Source organism: Malus domestica, chromosome 11 (genome assembly GCF_042453785.1).
Source record: "Malus domestica chromosome 11, GDT2T_hap1".
NCBI classification, from domain to species: Eukaryota; Viridiplantae; Streptophyta; class Magnoliopsida; order Rosales; family Rosaceae; genus Malus; species Malus domestica.
In genome coordinates this window covers 29,910,105-29,928,044 of record NC_091671.1, presented here as the reverse complement: position 1 = coordinate 29,928,044, position 17,940 = coordinate 29,910,105, and the positions used below count along the sequence as shown (strand labels likewise).

General features: G+C 37.4%; 2 long non-coding RNA genes across 4 annotated transcripts in view; one reads left to right on the top strand and one right to left on the bottom strand.

Annotated features, from left to right (window-relative positions):
• LOC139189175 (uncharacterized) overlaps positions 1–17,940 on the bottom strand; it is a 99,088-nt gene that overhangs the window by 19,678 nt on the left and 61,470 nt on the right. The gene's annotated exons all lie outside the window — the stretch shown is intronic.
• On the top strand, positions 9,316–14,767 carry LOC108170858 (uncharacterized). Of its 3 annotated transcripts, XR_011572819.1 has the most exons (9): positions 9,316–9,444; positions 9,486–9,558; positions 9,910–9,955; positions 11,257–11,502; positions 11,709–11,931; positions 13,535–13,753; positions 13,866–13,964; positions 14,052–14,132; positions 14,234–14,767. It is a non-coding gene; the product is annotated as an uncharacterized lncRNA (long non-coding RNA). The 3 variants fall into 3 exon arrangements; XR_011572818.1 differs by lacking the exon at positions 9,910–9,955 and having other exon boundaries at positions 11,207–11,502; positions 11,693–11,931; XR_011572817.1 differs by having other exon boundaries at positions 9,443–9,558; positions 11,207–11,502.

Here is a 17,940-nt window from a genome sequence, read left to right as displayed (position 1 = left end):
CAGCAATTGTGGAGTTGATGCATGGCAAGATCAAGTTTCGTTTGTCAAACAAGTGTTTTGATTACTTTTTGGGAGTTATCAAGAGGATGCTTTCAAAGGAGAATTGTTTACCTGAAGATGATAAAAGTGCCCAAAAAGTGTTGAAGGGTCTCGGATTGGGGTATGAAAAAATTCACGCATGTGTAAATAATTGTATATTGTTTTATAAGGAGAACAAAGCGTTGGATAAATGCCCTGTCTGCAATGAGCCGAGGTTTAAAATGACATCACATAATAGAAACACCAAGATTCCACAAAACGTAATGCGCTATCTTCCATTGAAGCCTAGGTTGCAGCGATTGTATATGTCGATGCATACCGCAACCGACATGAGATGGCATAAAGAAGGACGGGTAAATGACGATGTTATGAGGCATACTGCAGATGGAGAGGCATGGAAAGAATTCGATCGGATGTACCCTGATTTTGCAGCTGACCCGCGCAACGTCAGATTGGGACTTGCCACCGATGGATTTAATCTGTTCGGGGTTTTAAACCTAATGCACAACACTTGGGCGGTCGTCGTGTTTCCTTATAATTTGCCACCTTGGAAGTGCATGAAAAAGGAATACATGATGTTGACTCTATTAATTAACGAAGATCTAGGAAAGTCCATTGATGTTTATTTGCGGCCGTTGGTTGATGAGTTAAAAGATTTATGGGAAAACGGTGTTCGTACATACGATAAATATATTGGGCAGATGTTCACCATGCGAGCGGCAATGATGTTGACAATAAACGATTTTCCCGCGTAAGCAATGGTTTCTGGGTGGATGACTAAGGGTTATTTGGCATGTCCAATATGCAAGGAGAACGTAACATCATCTTGGCATGCAAGAAAAGTTTGTTATCTTGGTCATCGTAAATGGCTCCTTTGGGACAACGAGTGGCGTCAGAACGATAAAGCCTTCGACGGCACAAAAGAGACTCAGCCAAGACCAAGAGAATGGTCCGGAGATGAGATTTTGGATCAGTTAAACCGTTTGGAATTTGGTCATTTCGGCAAAGGGGTCAGTAACCCCATATCAACTACACATCTGAACTGGACGCACAAGAGTATGTTATTTGAGCTTCCGTACTGGTCAAAGTTAAAATTGAGACACAACCTCGATGTTATGCATATTGAGAAAAATGTGTTTGACACTTTGGTCGGGACAATTCTAGACATTGAAAGAAAAACAAAAGACACGATCGAAGCTCGCCTTGATTTGGAACGAATGGGCATTAGGTCATCCTTGTGGATGAAGAATGTCGGTGGTATGTTGAAGAAAGGCCACCCCTTTTTTACAGTTAAGCCGAATGGGAAGAAAGAGTTTTTCAACTTTATTTCTTCTGTAAAGTTTCCAGATGGGTATGCTTCCAATATCTAGCGTTGTGTGAACATGGAGGGTGTAAATTTCAAAACATGAAGAGTCATGACTGTCATGTGATACTCCAACGCCTTTTTCCAGTTGGTATTCGACACTTATTGCCTCTTGATGTGGTGAAACCAATCGTGTTGCTGTCGAGATTTTTTTCGCAGTTGACTGCAAGGTGTTTGCAGAAGTCAGATGTTAAACAATTGCAGGACGACATTGTGAACGTCTTATGCAAGTTCGAACAGATATTTCCCCCAGCTTTCTTTACAAGTATGATTTACGTGATGATTCACTTGCCAGATGAGGCATTACTTGCCGGACCAGTGAACTGTCGATGGATGTATCCAATAGAAAGGTACTTAATTAAGCGTCTATATATCTATATATATATATAACATATTCATGATCAACGAATGCTTTGAATAATTTGTAGCATACCTTTTATTTGTGCAGATATCTTGGTGACTTGAAAAAGTGTGTTCGAAACAAGGCAAAGCCCGAAGGATCACTTGTGGAGGCATGGGTCGCATATGAGTCACTTACTTTTTGTGCAATGTATCTTGAAGATGTTGAGACAGCTTTCAATCGTCCTCAACGCAATAATGACGGTGGTGTCAGAAAAGAGAAACTGTTTGTTTTTGCCCAAATTGCGTGACCATTCGGCGATCCTATAAAAGACGAATCATTTACCAAAAAGAACATGAAGGTAGCGTATTGGTTCATACTCAACAATTGTGATGAGGCTTTGCCATACCTTGAAGAGCATGAACAATTGATGAAGCGGGAACATCCTTCACATTTATATGCCAAGAAGCACCGTGACTTGTTTCCTTCGTGGTTTCACACACATGTAAGTTGTATGTGGTTTGAATTGAGCATATTTTCCAACTTGTTCATGCCCGTCTTTTAATTTGGTTATACTAACAAGTTAACTTTTTGTATATGTTATATTAGATGAACAAATTGAAGGAATTGAATTCACCCTCTTACAATGGAGAATTATATAACTTGGCGAGAGGACCGCTTCACGTTGAATTGTTCTCAGGTTGTCATGTCAACGGGATCAAGTTCTTGGGGGAAACATGTGATGACAAGTTGTCTACTCAAAATAGTGGTGTCCATGCCCCGGGTGCGGGTGACAGTGAATACATTGATTTTTATGGCAAACTAACTAGTGTAGTACAATTGCTTTACAAAGACAGGTGTCAAGTGATACTGTTTAAGTGTCTTTGGTTTGATACAAACCCACATAACCGAACGAGTGTTAAGCGAGACCATGGTTTACTATCAGTAAACACTATGAGACATTGGTACGATGAAGACCCATACATTTTGGCAACAATGGCGAAACAAATATTCTATCTAGACGACCCTAAAGCTGGCAATGGTTGGAAAGTTGTTCAAAAGATTGATCGAAGAAGGCTATATGATATTCCAGAACAAGATCATGATGACAATTACGATAACGTCGCTGACCAACAGTTATCATCTTCGATAGAAATTGGTGAAGAAACACTCCGGGATACTAATATTGTCCAAGAACCGTTTGACGTAGTTGGATTTCCTGAATTCGAAATATCAATTGACCTTGGTGATCTACCTCAATATAATGCACCGGAAGAGGCAAACGAAGATGAAGACGAATGGGAATCCGGAAATGATAGTAGTGAGGATAGCGAGAGTTATTATTGTAGTTCGGATGATGATTAATATAAACTTGTAAAGAAAAATCGTGCTTTTTTGTTTATAACCGTTAAAAAGTTTTGTCCTGTTACATAATCTCTAAATGTTTATTTTTTGCAATTTTTGGCGTCTGCGATCTCAAAGCATATACAAACAAGTTTGACGGTTGGATAGTTGAAATTAGTTTCGTATAATGTGTTTCCCATCAAGTTCAATGGTATATATATTTACTAAGTTGATTTTAATTTATTTATTTTGTACTTATAACCATGGTCCGAAATGCCGATAATATCGGCGATATATCACCGATATTATCGGTTTTTAGGGGAACCAATTTTTTTTTCAATATACAAATGGTTTTCGGGATCGATAATATCACGATATTATCGAAATTATCGATAATATCGGAACTGGCCTGCTCGGAGAAGAACGCCGAAGCTGTAGAAGCTCCGGCTGACTGTAAAACAGGACCCTAGACTCCGATCTAGGTATGAAAATGAAATAGAAGACGAGATGAATGTTTTTATATATGAAGTTTGCCGTGAAACCGTCGGAGGTGTTCGGAAAGTGAGTCGACACGCACGGCCTCGCCGGAGTTCGCCGAGTTGCAGAGACGAGAAGGAGAGGGAGAAAGACGAGGTTGCTGTGATGATGATGGGTGTGCGTGTGTGTATGTGGGTCTCGGACCCTCGGTGCAGAGAGAAATGAGAGAGACGGCGGCGATGAGGGAGAAGCAGAAGCCCACGGCCTCGCCGGAGTTCGCCGAGTTGCAGAGACGAGAAGGAGAGGGAGAAAGACGAGGTTGCTGTGATGATGATGGGTGTACGTGTGTGTATGTGGGTCTCGGACCCTCGGTGCAGAGAGAAATGAGAGAGACGACGGCGGCGGCGACGAGGGAGAAGCAGAAGTCGATCTGCTGATGTGGGTCTCTGTGCGTATATGTGGGAGTGGGAGAAGGATCGAGAGACCTTAGGTCTTTGTGCGTGTGTGTGTGTGTGGGAGAAGGATAAAGAGACGTGGGAGATCTGTGTTTGTTGTGGCCCGTAGGAGAATGGAGAAGGGGGAAAAAGGAGATCAGAGTCAGAGAAGAGAAGAGAGAAGGTTCAAGAGTCTAAGAGAGAGACTGTATGCGTGTGAGGTGAGTGTGCGTGTGTTGTGTGCATGTGTGGTGTCATGTCTGTGTGTGTGTGTGGTTGGGTCATCTCATCTGAGATGCCTGACTGATTTCACAATATGTCAATAACTTTTTGCAGTTTCAGACCATGGACATCAAATAATACTGCTTTTATAATGAAACCGTGTGCCACTATGAGTCCGTGATATTCTTTCACATGCAGAACAGTGTGCCATTGTCTATTAAATTCTTTTACCTTATCAGAGGTGGAGTATCATTATCAGAGGCATTCAGAGCATTTTCGTTTCTTCTTCTTCCCTTACCATTTTCAAAGCCATTCCAAATCCATTCCAAAGCTTGAACACAAAGGGTTCCATATTTAAGGTAAGTTTACAAACTTATATTTATATTATTGTAATTTATACAACAACAAATAAATTTGTGTGGACTCGTATGTTAATTTTTTTAATTAATTAATACTTGCATGTTACTTTTTGTAAGTAATTAAGTAATGTTAACAATTACATGTTAATTTTTTTAAGTAATTAAGTAATGTTGTATAATTATTCCCTAGGATAATTTTAATATGTTTAATGTTATTTATTATTTTATTAATATTAGGTTTTATTATCAAATTGGATTATTATTCATTAATATTAGGTTTTATTATCAAATTGGATTATTCTTCATTAAATTGGATTATTATCAAATTGGATTATTCATTAAATTGGATTATTCATTAAATTGGATTATTATCAAATTGGATTATTATTCATCACCATGTTTTATATTAGGATTATTTTTTTATCAAATTGGATTATTATTCATTAATATTAGGTTTTATTATCAAATTGGATTATTATTCATTAATATTAGGTTTTTTTATATTATCAAATTGGATTATTATTCATTAATATTAGGTTTTATTATCAAATTGAATTATTCTTCATTAAATTGGATTATTCATTAAATTGGATTATTATCAAATTGGATTATTCATTAAATTGGATTATTATCAAATTGGATTATTATTCATCACCATGTTTTATATTAGGATTATTTTTTTTATCAAATTGGATTATTATTCATTAGTATTAGGTTTTATTATTCCAAATTATTTGTACAATTACTTAAATTTTTACAATCATTTTCTTTACTTCGTATTTAATTCTTTTGTAGAATAACTTTATTATTTAGGTTCTCTTATTTTATCAAAAAATAATTGTCTAATTTTCATGAAAAATAAATATAGGTACGTTTAAGATGTCCAATGGAGTTACTAAACGTGATCCAGCTTGGGAACATGGAGACCCAATAGACGGAAACAAACATGGCACAATTTGCAAATATTGTGGTCGGGTAATGAAGAGTGGCGGAGTGACACGACTTAAGTACCATCTTAGTGGATTAGATCCAGCAAAAAATGTCCAACGATGCGATAATGTCCCCCCAGAAGTGAAGGCATTCATCAGCACATTATTAAAAAATAAAAAACAGCAGAAGGAAAAGATAACACATGGAATGGAAAATATTCGAGCTGGGCTACGAGGAGAAGTCATTGGCCAAGCGGTTGACAGTGATGATGATGACGATGAGGACGAATGTGATGATGACATGGGACCTGAAGAACGACGCAGTTTGAAACAAGCATTACGTGCCTCCAAACAGTCAGCATGGGAAAGAGAACACCTTCATAAAATTCCTAATAGAGCACAAGGTTCCGGGACAAGTGGTGGTGCACAAATGAGACGGGGAGGCAGTCTTAGAGAATCACAACCAACACCACCAATAGCCCCAAGTTTATATAAGTCATCCAAAGCACGTCAAAAGAGTGTTTAGGGTTATTTCACTGGAGGTAATGTGAAGGAGGGAATGGGGCGTCTAATTAGCAAGTTCTTTATCTATGAAAATGTCCCTGCTGAGAAAGCATCATCACATCATTTCAAAAATATGGTAGTGGGATGTCAATAGGCCGATGTTGGAGTATAACCTCCCACTCCCTATGAAATAAGAAACAAATATTTGGATATGGAGTGTAAAGACATTGGCGAGTATGTTAACAAGTTGAGGTCAAAGTGGGAAACTAATGGTTGCACAATCATGTGTGACGGATGGACCGGCCCGACCAGATTGTCTATCATAAACTTCTTGGTATACTCCAAGGGAAAGACAATTTTTTTGAAGTCTGTTGATGCTTCAGACCATATAAAGAACTACAAGTATATTTACAAATTATTGAGGGATGCAATCATGGAAGTGGGAGAGCATAATGTTGTCCAAGTCGTGACCGACAATGGTTCTGCATTTGTCAAAGCTGGAAAAAAGTTAATGAAGTATCATAATGTGTTTTGGACATCACGTGTAGCACATTGTATTGATCTCATGTTTGAGGCAATGAGGAAGAGAAAGAATGTTGCTACTGTGGTCAAAAGAGCTAGAACGATCACAAATTATATTTACAATCACGGTTGGTTGTTGGCAAAGATGCGTGAATTTTGCAAAGGAGAAATTATTCGTCCAGCTACCACTTGATTCGCCACCAACTATATTGCATTAGACAACCTACTTAAGAAAAAAGCAGGGTTGAAGTAACTATTCACTAGTGACGATTGGGCCAACCACAATTTCAGCCGCTCAAATACAGGTCGTATGGTGGAAAGTATAGTGCTTGATCATGCTTTTTGGACTCAATCAGAACATGTGTGCCAAGTGTTTGAACCTCTTTACAAGGTTTTACGGATTGTTGACACAGAAGTGTATCCTACTATGGGGGCAGTATATGAGTTGATGCGTGTAGTGAAGGATGAATTGGAAAGAAAACATGGTGCAAGGTGGGTCATAAAGATAATTGAAGACCGATGGTATAAAACATTATACCACGATTTGCATGCAGTAGGTATAAATTATGTCATAATTTGCAATTCATTTCTTTAGTTGCATAAGTATTATTTCTCTTATTAGAGTATGTGTTTCTTTGAACAACATATTATTTGAATCCTCGATACCAATACAGACCCGGTGTTGGAGATGATGGTACCCTTATACGTGTTGTACATAATGTATACTCTAAATTAGACCATGCATCACCAGCAGTTGGCCAATTTGGAAATGAGGTACACAATTACTTAAATTATAATAATTACTTTGTTGGATTAAACTAACACGATTTATTGAATTCAGCTAACATGGTTTAAAGATGCAAGAAGAACTTTTGGAGAACCAACATCAATTGCTGCTCGAACAACAATGTCTCCTAGTGAGTGTAAACATATTTCACTATAAGTTTATAATAGAATTTGTTCGAGTTATTAGGCTTATCAACATTGTTTTTCATTGTAGCTGAATGGTGGATCATGTATGGGACCGATGCACCAACTGTGAGAAAGTTAGCAATCAAAGTATTATCACAAACAGCTTCCTCATCTGCTTGTGAAAGAAATTGGAGCACATTTGAACTCATACACACAAAGCAAAGAAATAGGTTGGCTCACAGTAGGTTGGAAAAATTAGTTTATTGCTACTACAACATGAAGCTTCAAATTCGAGATAAGGAAGCAGAAATAGATCATGTCGACCGTGGTGACCCACTAGATGTGTTTGATATTGTTGGTGAAGATGATGATACAGACGGTAATCAACTTTATCAATGGATTAGACCTTTTCATTTAGATGATGATGAAGGCAACCCAGCTCCTAGAGTTGCTGAAGAAGCACGTAATGAAGGGACAAATGTAGAAAGAGTATTAGAGGAGGAGGTGGGATCTAGCAGTGCTAACTCTTTGGAAGAACTTTTGCGCCCAAGACCAAGAAACACTGGAATTCCATATTCTTCCAATCCTACACAACCACAACATCGTGCTGATACTAATGATAGCTCTAGTACAAGATCAAGAGACTCACCTACCACCGGAGGTGGGAATGATGAAGGATACAGTGAAGCTGGAGGTAGTGGTGGTGGATATGGAAACTATTATGGACCACCTCCCGGATTTATGAGCCCTTTCACTGGTGAGGCAAACTTCACGCATGCAACACAGGATGATGACCATGGAAGTAGGCAGGCAGGACCAGGAATTGGTGCCATAGGGAAGGACTATACTCGTAGAGAAAGAGGGAAGGGGATTTTGTCAAGTCAAGAAGATGACTCGTTATCTAAAACTTCGGACTCTGTTGGAGGGAAAGTAGTAACTATGGTTATACTCATAACCAACCATTTCCCTACCCTTCATATCCCATTCCTGTTGGGATGGAATTGAGCGACTCATGGAAACAATCCCAGACTCAATCTTCAAATGATTTTTCTTATGGACAACCTCAACCAATCTCGGATCCATATGGGTGGCATGTTAACAATTACATGCAAAACTATTTTGGGGATTTATCATTTGATAACTACTCTTCACAATACATTCACTCTACACATAGAGATGATGAAGATAGTGAAAAATTTGAACCTCATAGGAACTCTATGTGGTACTAAAGTGTAAAATATTGTACTAATTCATTATATATAAATGATTATGGTGTGTTTAGACTTCTTTCATTAATTACTACATATTTTCTACACTCACAATGTTTGTCAGCTCGCTATATAATCAACTTGATAATGTTAAATCCATCATGCAATGCATTTCCTTCCAATTTTTTGTGATAAACTAATAGATAATTGACTAAATAAACATCCTGCAAAGTTTCAATAAAAATTTCCAAGTTTTTTCTTACAATTTTCGTGGTTTCCATGTAATTTTTATCGATATCGATATTATCCCGATATTTCCATCGATATTTCCGTGTTTTCGGACTACTGATATTACCGATATTTAATACCTTACTTATAACACTTAAGAAATTTAATGATATATATGTAAAAAAAAAATTATTGTGAGATTTTGTTAGAAAAATATATTATTGTGGGGTTTATGTAAAATAAATTTGAATTTGAAAGAAGTAAAGTCACATTTTTAGTAATTTTTATAATATTAAAAAAAAAAAAACCTTGCGCGACGTCTTAATGTAGTTGTCGCGCAAAACTACTTTGCGCGACGTCAATTTGTATACCTACGTCGCGCCAATGTGATAATTTTGGCGCTCCAATAGTGAAAAATAGGCGCTTGTTTTCAATTTTCCAAGTTTGGCAACCTTTTGAACCCCATAGATCTTTCTCTTCCCGTATACCTCTCTCTTCCCACTCGCTCTTTCTTTCCCGTACGTAGACCTGCATCTCTCCCTCTCGCTCTTTCTTTCCCGTACGTAGACCTGCATCTCTCCCTCTTTCTCTCTCTTTCCCATAGACCTCTCTCTCCTCTTCGCAACCTTCAACCCCCAAATCTCGAAGCCGACGCGACGTAGGGTCCCAAAATCAAGGTAAGGATTTCTCATTTTCGATGGGTTTTTGTTATTTAGGGTTTAGGGTCAAATTGCATGTTGATTTCTGAGTACTTTGTCGAAATCTCCAGATAAAATTGGATGTTGGTTCTGATTTGATAGGGTTTCGGATTTGTGAGGGTTTGAGGTTATGTGGGTCTGTTGATTTTGTTCAGTTGATAGGGTTTGAGGTTCTGATTAGCACAGTGGTGGGTTTTCTGGAAGAACCTTACAAGCATGAATCTTTACTCTGTCGTCCCTATTACAAAATTTCAACTTAATTTTGTATATTTCTGAACCAAATATATATATATATATATATATATAGCATCTTGATCTTCTTCTTCACAGGGCGTGTTCATCGGCTGTGAGGTGGTGGTTATCTGTCAGTCTCCTGGTGAAATTCTTAATCTTTCTCTCTTAATGAAGTGTTAATCATAGCTTTTAAACTGTTTTTCTTTCACTCATCAGTCATCACATCCACACTTAGCTCATCCTTCTCCAAGTTAAACTCATTTTCTGGGTTTTTTTTTTCTTTCAAAAGGGAAATCTCAGTCACAAGGACATGTAAAGTTCATTACCCGTAAATTTCATTTGGTTTTTGTTACAAATGGAACAGGAGTGGCTTACTTGCAATTTAGGACTTGTAATTTGATAATAATAAAAGAAGGACGTCTGTTTATTGAGAGATGCCTAGGACTGGTTTGATGTTTGTCAACGAAAGTAAGCTTCGAATTTCAGTAAGCGGTGCTACCAAGCTTCGAACTTAATTTGACCTACCACCATTTGTTTTACTTTGAATTAAAACATGGAAAGATCCTGCTATAGATTTGTAACTATTATGCTAGCAAAGTCTTTTGAGCATTATGATTTTCTTGTCCTGTAGCAGCATAATAATGCTCATATATGATGCTAACTGTTACATCCCAGACTAAATTGTCAATTAATTATATTATGAGTGAGTTCGGGATAACATGAACCCATAGGTAAATACCTCAGAAATTTTCCTTCTGCTTATTTAATTGGCATTGACTTGCATATAGTATTCATGCATGTTAGATGTATTCTGGAATATCTTGTTCTTTTAGATAGTTGTTGTGAAAAACCTGTATTCTTGTTCTGAAGAATGAGCCCTGCATATGGTTTTTCCAGATTTGTAGGAAGTGTTAACTTTTCATAGGGGATTGAAACTAGAAAACATGTGATGCACATACTTATATATGATATGCCTGACTGCTTAACCCACTACCTCGAGCTATTACGGTATTACCTTAGATGAGAATTTTACTTGAAAAGACTTAAGCAGTGGAGGACCCGACCATTTAAATACTGTACTTTTGAGCAGTTGCATTATAACCCACATATCCCATGTAAAGTTTATTCTAAACCTTTCATGAGGTGGAACAAATCAGTGAAAAAATCTATCATTTTTGCTCACAAAATACACATATTGCCACGGTTTAACTAATTTGATCCTTCTATAGTGATTTTCTTTTAGGGTTTGTTTAGATGCAAGAAAGGATTAGTTTAAATATTCTTGTATTGATATTATTGCTTTAATTACTTATATTACTTTGGTTGCTATTTTATTAGTTTCAAATGCAAGAAAGGATTAGTTTCTAATGTTATATTTTTATGGTTCATAAAGTGTATAGATGTCGCAATTGATCACTCGTCGTCGGAGTGTGTCCAATGCAGCTCCTGCATTATCAGCATCTAGTGCTCCAGGCGTGAGTGCTCCAAGCGTGAGTGCTCCATTGATTGGGGAGCCTACACCCCTTACGGAGGCTACTCCTACGACGTCCCAGGTGCCCGTATCATCAACGTCATCAATGTCAGTTCAGCCCCTCAGTGCACGGCGTCCTCACTGGCGCCGCCGCGAGCCGGAGCCTTCTGATCACACTTCCTCGTCCTCCAAAATCGAGGATGGGGCCTCCCAACCAGGTAGTTTTTTTCTATTTCTCACTACGTTGCATTTTTTTTTCATTTCAAAACTATTACTTTTATGATTGTGAAAATGTGTTGCGGGTTGTGAATTACTGTTTTAAGGTACTTTTATGATTGGGGAGGTTTTGCCGAATTTTCTGTACAAATTTAAGCTTAGGGTTTTTACCATTTAAGTTTTTTTGGGCAGCTAAAAAAAACACCAGGGGGCCCAATCGAATGTTGAAGGAGCTACAGCTTGTACGTATGTTTGCCTCCTTGATCAAGATTGCGTATGATGAGCGACATCGTGGAGCGGTTACCTCACAGCAGCATAACAGCGTCGTTAATTGCTGTGGTTTTATTATTAGGAATTTTTGTCCTATGCGGTGGGAGAGTTGGGCAAAAATTCCCTAGAAGACGAGGACCCTGGTGCGAGACAATTTGGAGGTTAGTATATTAATTTTTAGCAAAGTCAACATCTTTCTCTGCTTAAACTAGTGCAGGGCCATCATCTTGATTAGTAAAGTCAAGATCTTTCTCTCAATTTATGTTTGGTTGCTAAGAAAATGTAGGGGGGAAAGAGAAATCAGGTGCATTTCATTGTTTTGCACCTGATAGCCGAGTATTGTTGTGGTGAATAATTTGGTCATGTATTTTGCACACTCTTCTTCTATTCATAATTGGGAGCAGGTGTGGTCCTTTAGTTTTGGTTAATTTCAGTGATTTGCGGCACTGTTCTTTGTTGTCTGAATGCTTCCTAGGAAGGAAACTGAAAAATAATTCCGTGAACCATTGTTAAAATAATGATTATGTTGGTTAGGTTGAATGATTACTATCTTATCTGATGCATATTTATGGGTTTTTAGTTTTGGTCTACGTCCTTGCTTAATGATTTATGATAGTGTTTAGGTGAGTATGCATGCTGTCTCTAGTACATTGCTTTGCTTGTGTTGTGCATCAGTTAACCTGATCCATAGTATCCACTGGTTGAGCAGCATCGTGATACCTAAACATTATGCCTATACATGCTGTTTTGTTTTAATCATTAAGTGCTTCTTGGGATTGGCTATACTAATCAAATAATCGATCTTTTACCGAGCGAGTCCTATGTATGGTTCTTGACTTTGCCTCAATTTGATAGTGAATTGTTTTTAGTTGTTGTCCTGGTTTTATTTATTAAAGTGAACTACGAAAGCAGCCTTAAATAGTCGAGTTAAATCCTTTGTTGAGAAATTGTGCTAAGGAAAGGAATTTGATAAATAATTTGAGTGTTAACCTTATGGTTTGAACATTAAAGGTTTGACACTTGCGTGAAGCTGAGGTTTGACACTGCTTTCCGAACTAGTATGAATGATCCTGTATATAAAAATTGTTTATAATTTTGTAAGCTTCCTGTATATTACTGTAACCACTTTCTACACATTTACTTACCTTCTTATGAAGTTTTTCTTTGAATCTGCTAATATTTGTTGGGTCATTTAGAAATGACATGCTTACTACATGCTATTCTTAGTGGGTTGCAGTTGGACAAGAGTCTCATAAACATGTTACACAATTTGATTTCTGTAGTTGCAGCAGCATAATTTTCATTATGTCAGTTTTACTACTTCTGGATTGTAAGCACAACCAGTTTAAACAGGCATGATGTTGTAAATTACTTTAACGAAGCTCACATCTTAAGGGGTAATTTGGTTTTTGGTTGTAAAAATTAGAGCATGTCCTTAGTAACAGCTATTTGGAAGCCAACGTGATTAACTGACTGTTAAAGTGGGATATGAAATGCATGTATGCAATAGGTTACCTTTATGGAATTGCATTAAATTGTACATGCATGACTTTTTTTTTTCTTTTTAGGTAAAGTATATATAAAGATCAGAACCCCACTCTTGAGATCTTTCAGAATATAAACATTATATTGTTTGCTTCCTAACAAATTAAGATTCTAGTTATTATTGTAAACCGACAAACTTTATCAATATCTTATAAACTAGTAGTCAATTATTCTGATACATGGTCATTTTGTTTGTCATTTTGTTTTTCATATTTGTAGGTCGTTTTTGAAATGGAGGACATATCCCCTGAGGTCAGTGCCTACTTAGACGAGACCTTAGCAAGTCGGTACAAAGATTGGAAGAGTGTTCTTCACAAGCATTTTCAGCTATGGGAATCTCCGGAGATTGGTCGCCTACAGGGTTGCCCACTCGAGTATAAGGAGCGGCGAGAGGATTAGGAGTGGCTCTGCACACATTTTACGGATCCAAAATTTGTGGTATGTATATAATACTTTAATAATAATTTATTGTTTTTGTTATTTTATTTAAGCTTTTTTTAATAATTTCTTTCAAATAGTCGCACTAGCATGTATATTGTATGTTTAACAGAAGAAATCTGTTGCTGGCAAGAAAGCTCGGGACTCAAAGACACTTCTCCACCATTCCGGTTCGAAGCCCTTTTCGTATAGGGTTGAGGCACGACGTGAGGTAAAAGTATATTAATTTTGAAATTTTATACAATTTATTTTTTATTATTGATTAATAAAATTTTCTTAATGTTTTTTTTTTCTTTAGGAGGGTTCTAAGTTCCCACAGATTGACCTGTTCAAGCATGTTTACGTTCATCCCAACAATGAAAACAGTGACCAGCTTTATGTAAGTATATGTAATTGTTATTTTTCTTATTTTTATGAATCGTTCAAATATTATTTATATTTTGTTATTAAACATTATATGTTTTTTCTTTATTATTACAGGGTGATATGGTGGAAAAGAGCACTGCTATTCTCCAAGAAGCAACATCGCAGCTTCCCCCAGAGACCCCGATCGAGGACGTCATTGTACCCAAGGATGCAGATGTTCAGATCGTGACTGAGGTCCTGGATCAGAAGTTCGGTCGTCGTCATGGTAAGGTTGTTCGGTGTACGGGGAAGGCGGGGGTTCGTGAAACGGGTGCCTCTTCTTCCAGATTGTCCACAGGAGAGGTCAATTCCTTGAAGGAGGAAGTGACAACCTTAAGAGGTCAGGTTGCGGCCCAAGGCGACCACATTAGGGCCTAGGACGAGAGGATGAATATGATTGTTCAGGCCTTAGCGATGTCCGGCCTCCAAATCCCGACGATGCCAGCACCTAATGTTGCTCCACCTTCGACTTCCCAGCCACTTCGCCCAGACGATACTGAGTAGCATGATGTATTAAACTTAGAAGACTTGAAGTTTTTTATTTTTTTGTTCGGACAAAAGTAAATTTTCATATATTCTATAATTAATTACTTTTTCTTGGTTTATTAATTATTGTTGAGAATTTAATTATAATATTTATTAAAAATTAAATAAAAAAATATAAATGACAAAAAAAAAAAAGGGTTTGTGCGACGCAGTGCCTACCTACGTCGCGCAAAGCTACTTTGCGCGACGCAAGACCTATGTCGTGCAAATCTACTTTGCGCGATGCAGTGCCTACTTACGTCGCGCAAATCTACTTTGCACGACGCAGGACCTACGTCGCGCAAAGTAGCTTTGTGCGACATAGGTAGGCACTGCGTCGCGTAAACCCTTCCTTCACTGCCTTCGCGCGACGGTTCTTGTGCGACGAAGGTTCGTTTGGCTAATTTTTAGGCAACGTATTTTTGACTTTGTGCGATGACGGTCCTACGTCGCGCAAAGTCTTTTTTGTACTAGTGAAACAACCATGAATTCTCAGACACTGATGGGGTACTGGCCAAGAGATCTCTTACGATCAAGTGAGTAAAAGGGTTTTAGAATTCAAGCTATGACAATATACTATGCAGACTGCACGATATCCGGATACCTTGATGAATCGTAGACGAGTGTATTTATACTGATCGAGAGAAAGTCCTCTAGGATAGTGAATCCGCATAAAACCGGGAGAATCCTAGAAAATATCTAGCATAATATATTATTGTCTACTAGAATTGTGATTACTTCGTGGCACATGTCAATCCCTAGATTGTAGGAATCTCCAAGAATATATCAAACCAATTTGATCCACAATTAGACCAGGTTTCAATTACTTGCGGAACAAGCTGGTCACTCTTGACAAGACTTGCAGGCCTTGTTTACCATTCTGGAGTCCAGCTGGGTGTGGTGATATCATTGGTCCATTTGTGCTGCCCAACCTGATTGGAGCCGTTTAGTCCATGACCAAACTACGAAGATACTCATATTTTGTTCTGCCTTACTTTAACTAGTGAATATTCATTGTATCACAAATGCCCCTAACTATGATTCGTAAGGGCCGATACCCTTGAAGTTGGATATTTACCCTAGGATCATCCTTTTCGAAGTAAATTAGAATAAGATGTTCAGAATTTTCTACACATGTTGATCTGGCTCCTTATAGCATCTCCAAAGGAGATGTCAAATTGTCCATATAAGCCAAATCCTATATGGCAGGACATGGAATGGCAGCAAAGGAGCTTGCTGTCAAATTTGACAGCAGCTTTAAATTTTTTTTACTAATTATTAAATGTCTTTTATTAATATTTTAATGTCATTTATTATTTGATTGTTGAACGATAGAGTTACAGGGAAGTTGAGAAGGCATGTACACACAAACGCGCCGAAGTTGAGGAAGACGAAGACGAAGACAACAAAAAATCTCGCAGGTGACTTCATAAATGGCCGCAACAATAAGATAGCTTCGGAGCAATGGCAGAGCTAGAAATTCATGTCAGGATGGGCCTTTAAACTAATGAAAGAAATTAGAAAAAAATTAGTAATATCATGGAAAATTTGAATAAAACAAGAGTGATGGAGCTTTAAAATTTGTATGAAAAAAATTAGTATTGAGAGATGTCATAGTAAATAGAACATGTGGTGACATCTGACACAACATTGATAATAATGTTATAACTAGCTCAAACTATTATTAGGATATTTTTCTTTTAATATTATTGAATCTTCCTCTCGAATATATATACCTTGTTTTATATGAACTAACAAAAAAATAAGCTATTATTACAATACTTTTTTTTTTAATATCATTCAATCTTCCTCCCGAATATATATACCTTGTTTTATATGAACTAACAAAAAAAAAATTGGTTTAAAAGAAATCAGAATGTTAGTAGAAGGGTAGTTATATATGGTATTGGTAAAAAATACCAAAAAGTAACTTTCCATCAGCAAGCATCGACTCCAGGACCTAATGAAACCTTTAAAACCTGACATACCAACACACCACATGCACATTAATGCAAAATTTACTACATAATAGATATAAATTTATTTCCAGGATGGGCCTTGGACTACCCTAGTCTCCATGTGGCTCCCCCACTGCTTCGGAGAAGGGACTGTACAAGCACCTTTGCATACTGTCGTTCTCTCTTATATCTTCTCTGCATACACTCTCTTAATTACTCTTTTGCCCTCCCTCTTATTCTCTGAGAACCATACCATGATTCTTATCCGAAGTTGGAATCAGATTCCAGGGATTTGATCAACTTGGGTAGGTGGAGGAACTTGTTCCTTGACATGGGTCGGGTTTAGTTTTGGCTGGTTGAAGCTGTATGGAGCAGATGAAGTTAATGCATTTGGTTTGGAGCTAATGGAAAAAGGTTGAATTTTTGTTGGGTAATTGTGCGTGGAATTTGAAATAATACCAGAAGAAGTGGAAGGAGGAGGCAGAGAACTTGCCTAAGAAAATGAAATGAGATCTAGTCTTGTAGATCGTGAGGAGTGAGAGAACTTGCCTAAGATAGAAATTAAAAAGAAAAAATAATGTAATAAAATAATAGTTTAATTTGACGTATCGGGTGGAGAGTAAAATATGAAAATATGTCAAAATGCCACATAAACTGTCAAATTTAAATTTTAGGTTTAAAATTTGACTCGTTTGGTAGGAGAGTCATTTTAGATTTAGGCATGTGATCTCGAGAGACATGACTTTATGACACAATAACGAAGAGCCGTTACATCATGTGTGCACGAAACCCGAGCGAGTGCTTTTTACATTTCCGAGAGGTTGCAACCGTCAAATGAACGAATCTCTCGAGGTTCATCACTTCGAATTCAACGGTTGTAAGAGCAGTTCCACTATGGGCAAGAGCCTGATGCGGCTCTTAAACAGGGCTAGAAAGCCCAAGCAACTTGGTCCAGCGTGTGCTGGCGATTGAGCTCAAGTGGGCCTGAGGGAGAAGCCCGGCACGAGTTGCCAGCACGAGAGGTCGAAGGCCACGTGACACAAGGCTAACATCAGGGTGACGTAAACCACAATATAAAATTAATGACGTCAGCCACAATATAAAATTAATAAAAAATGTAAAAAATTAATTTTAAAAAAAATGTAAAAAATTAATAAAAAATGATTTAATTTTTCTATAAATATGTTATCATTATCTTCCAACTTACACCATTATTTTATATTTTCTCAAATACTTTGGGTTGTAAATTTTTATTTAATGACACGTGATACAACGAAACCGATTAAAAATCATATATGA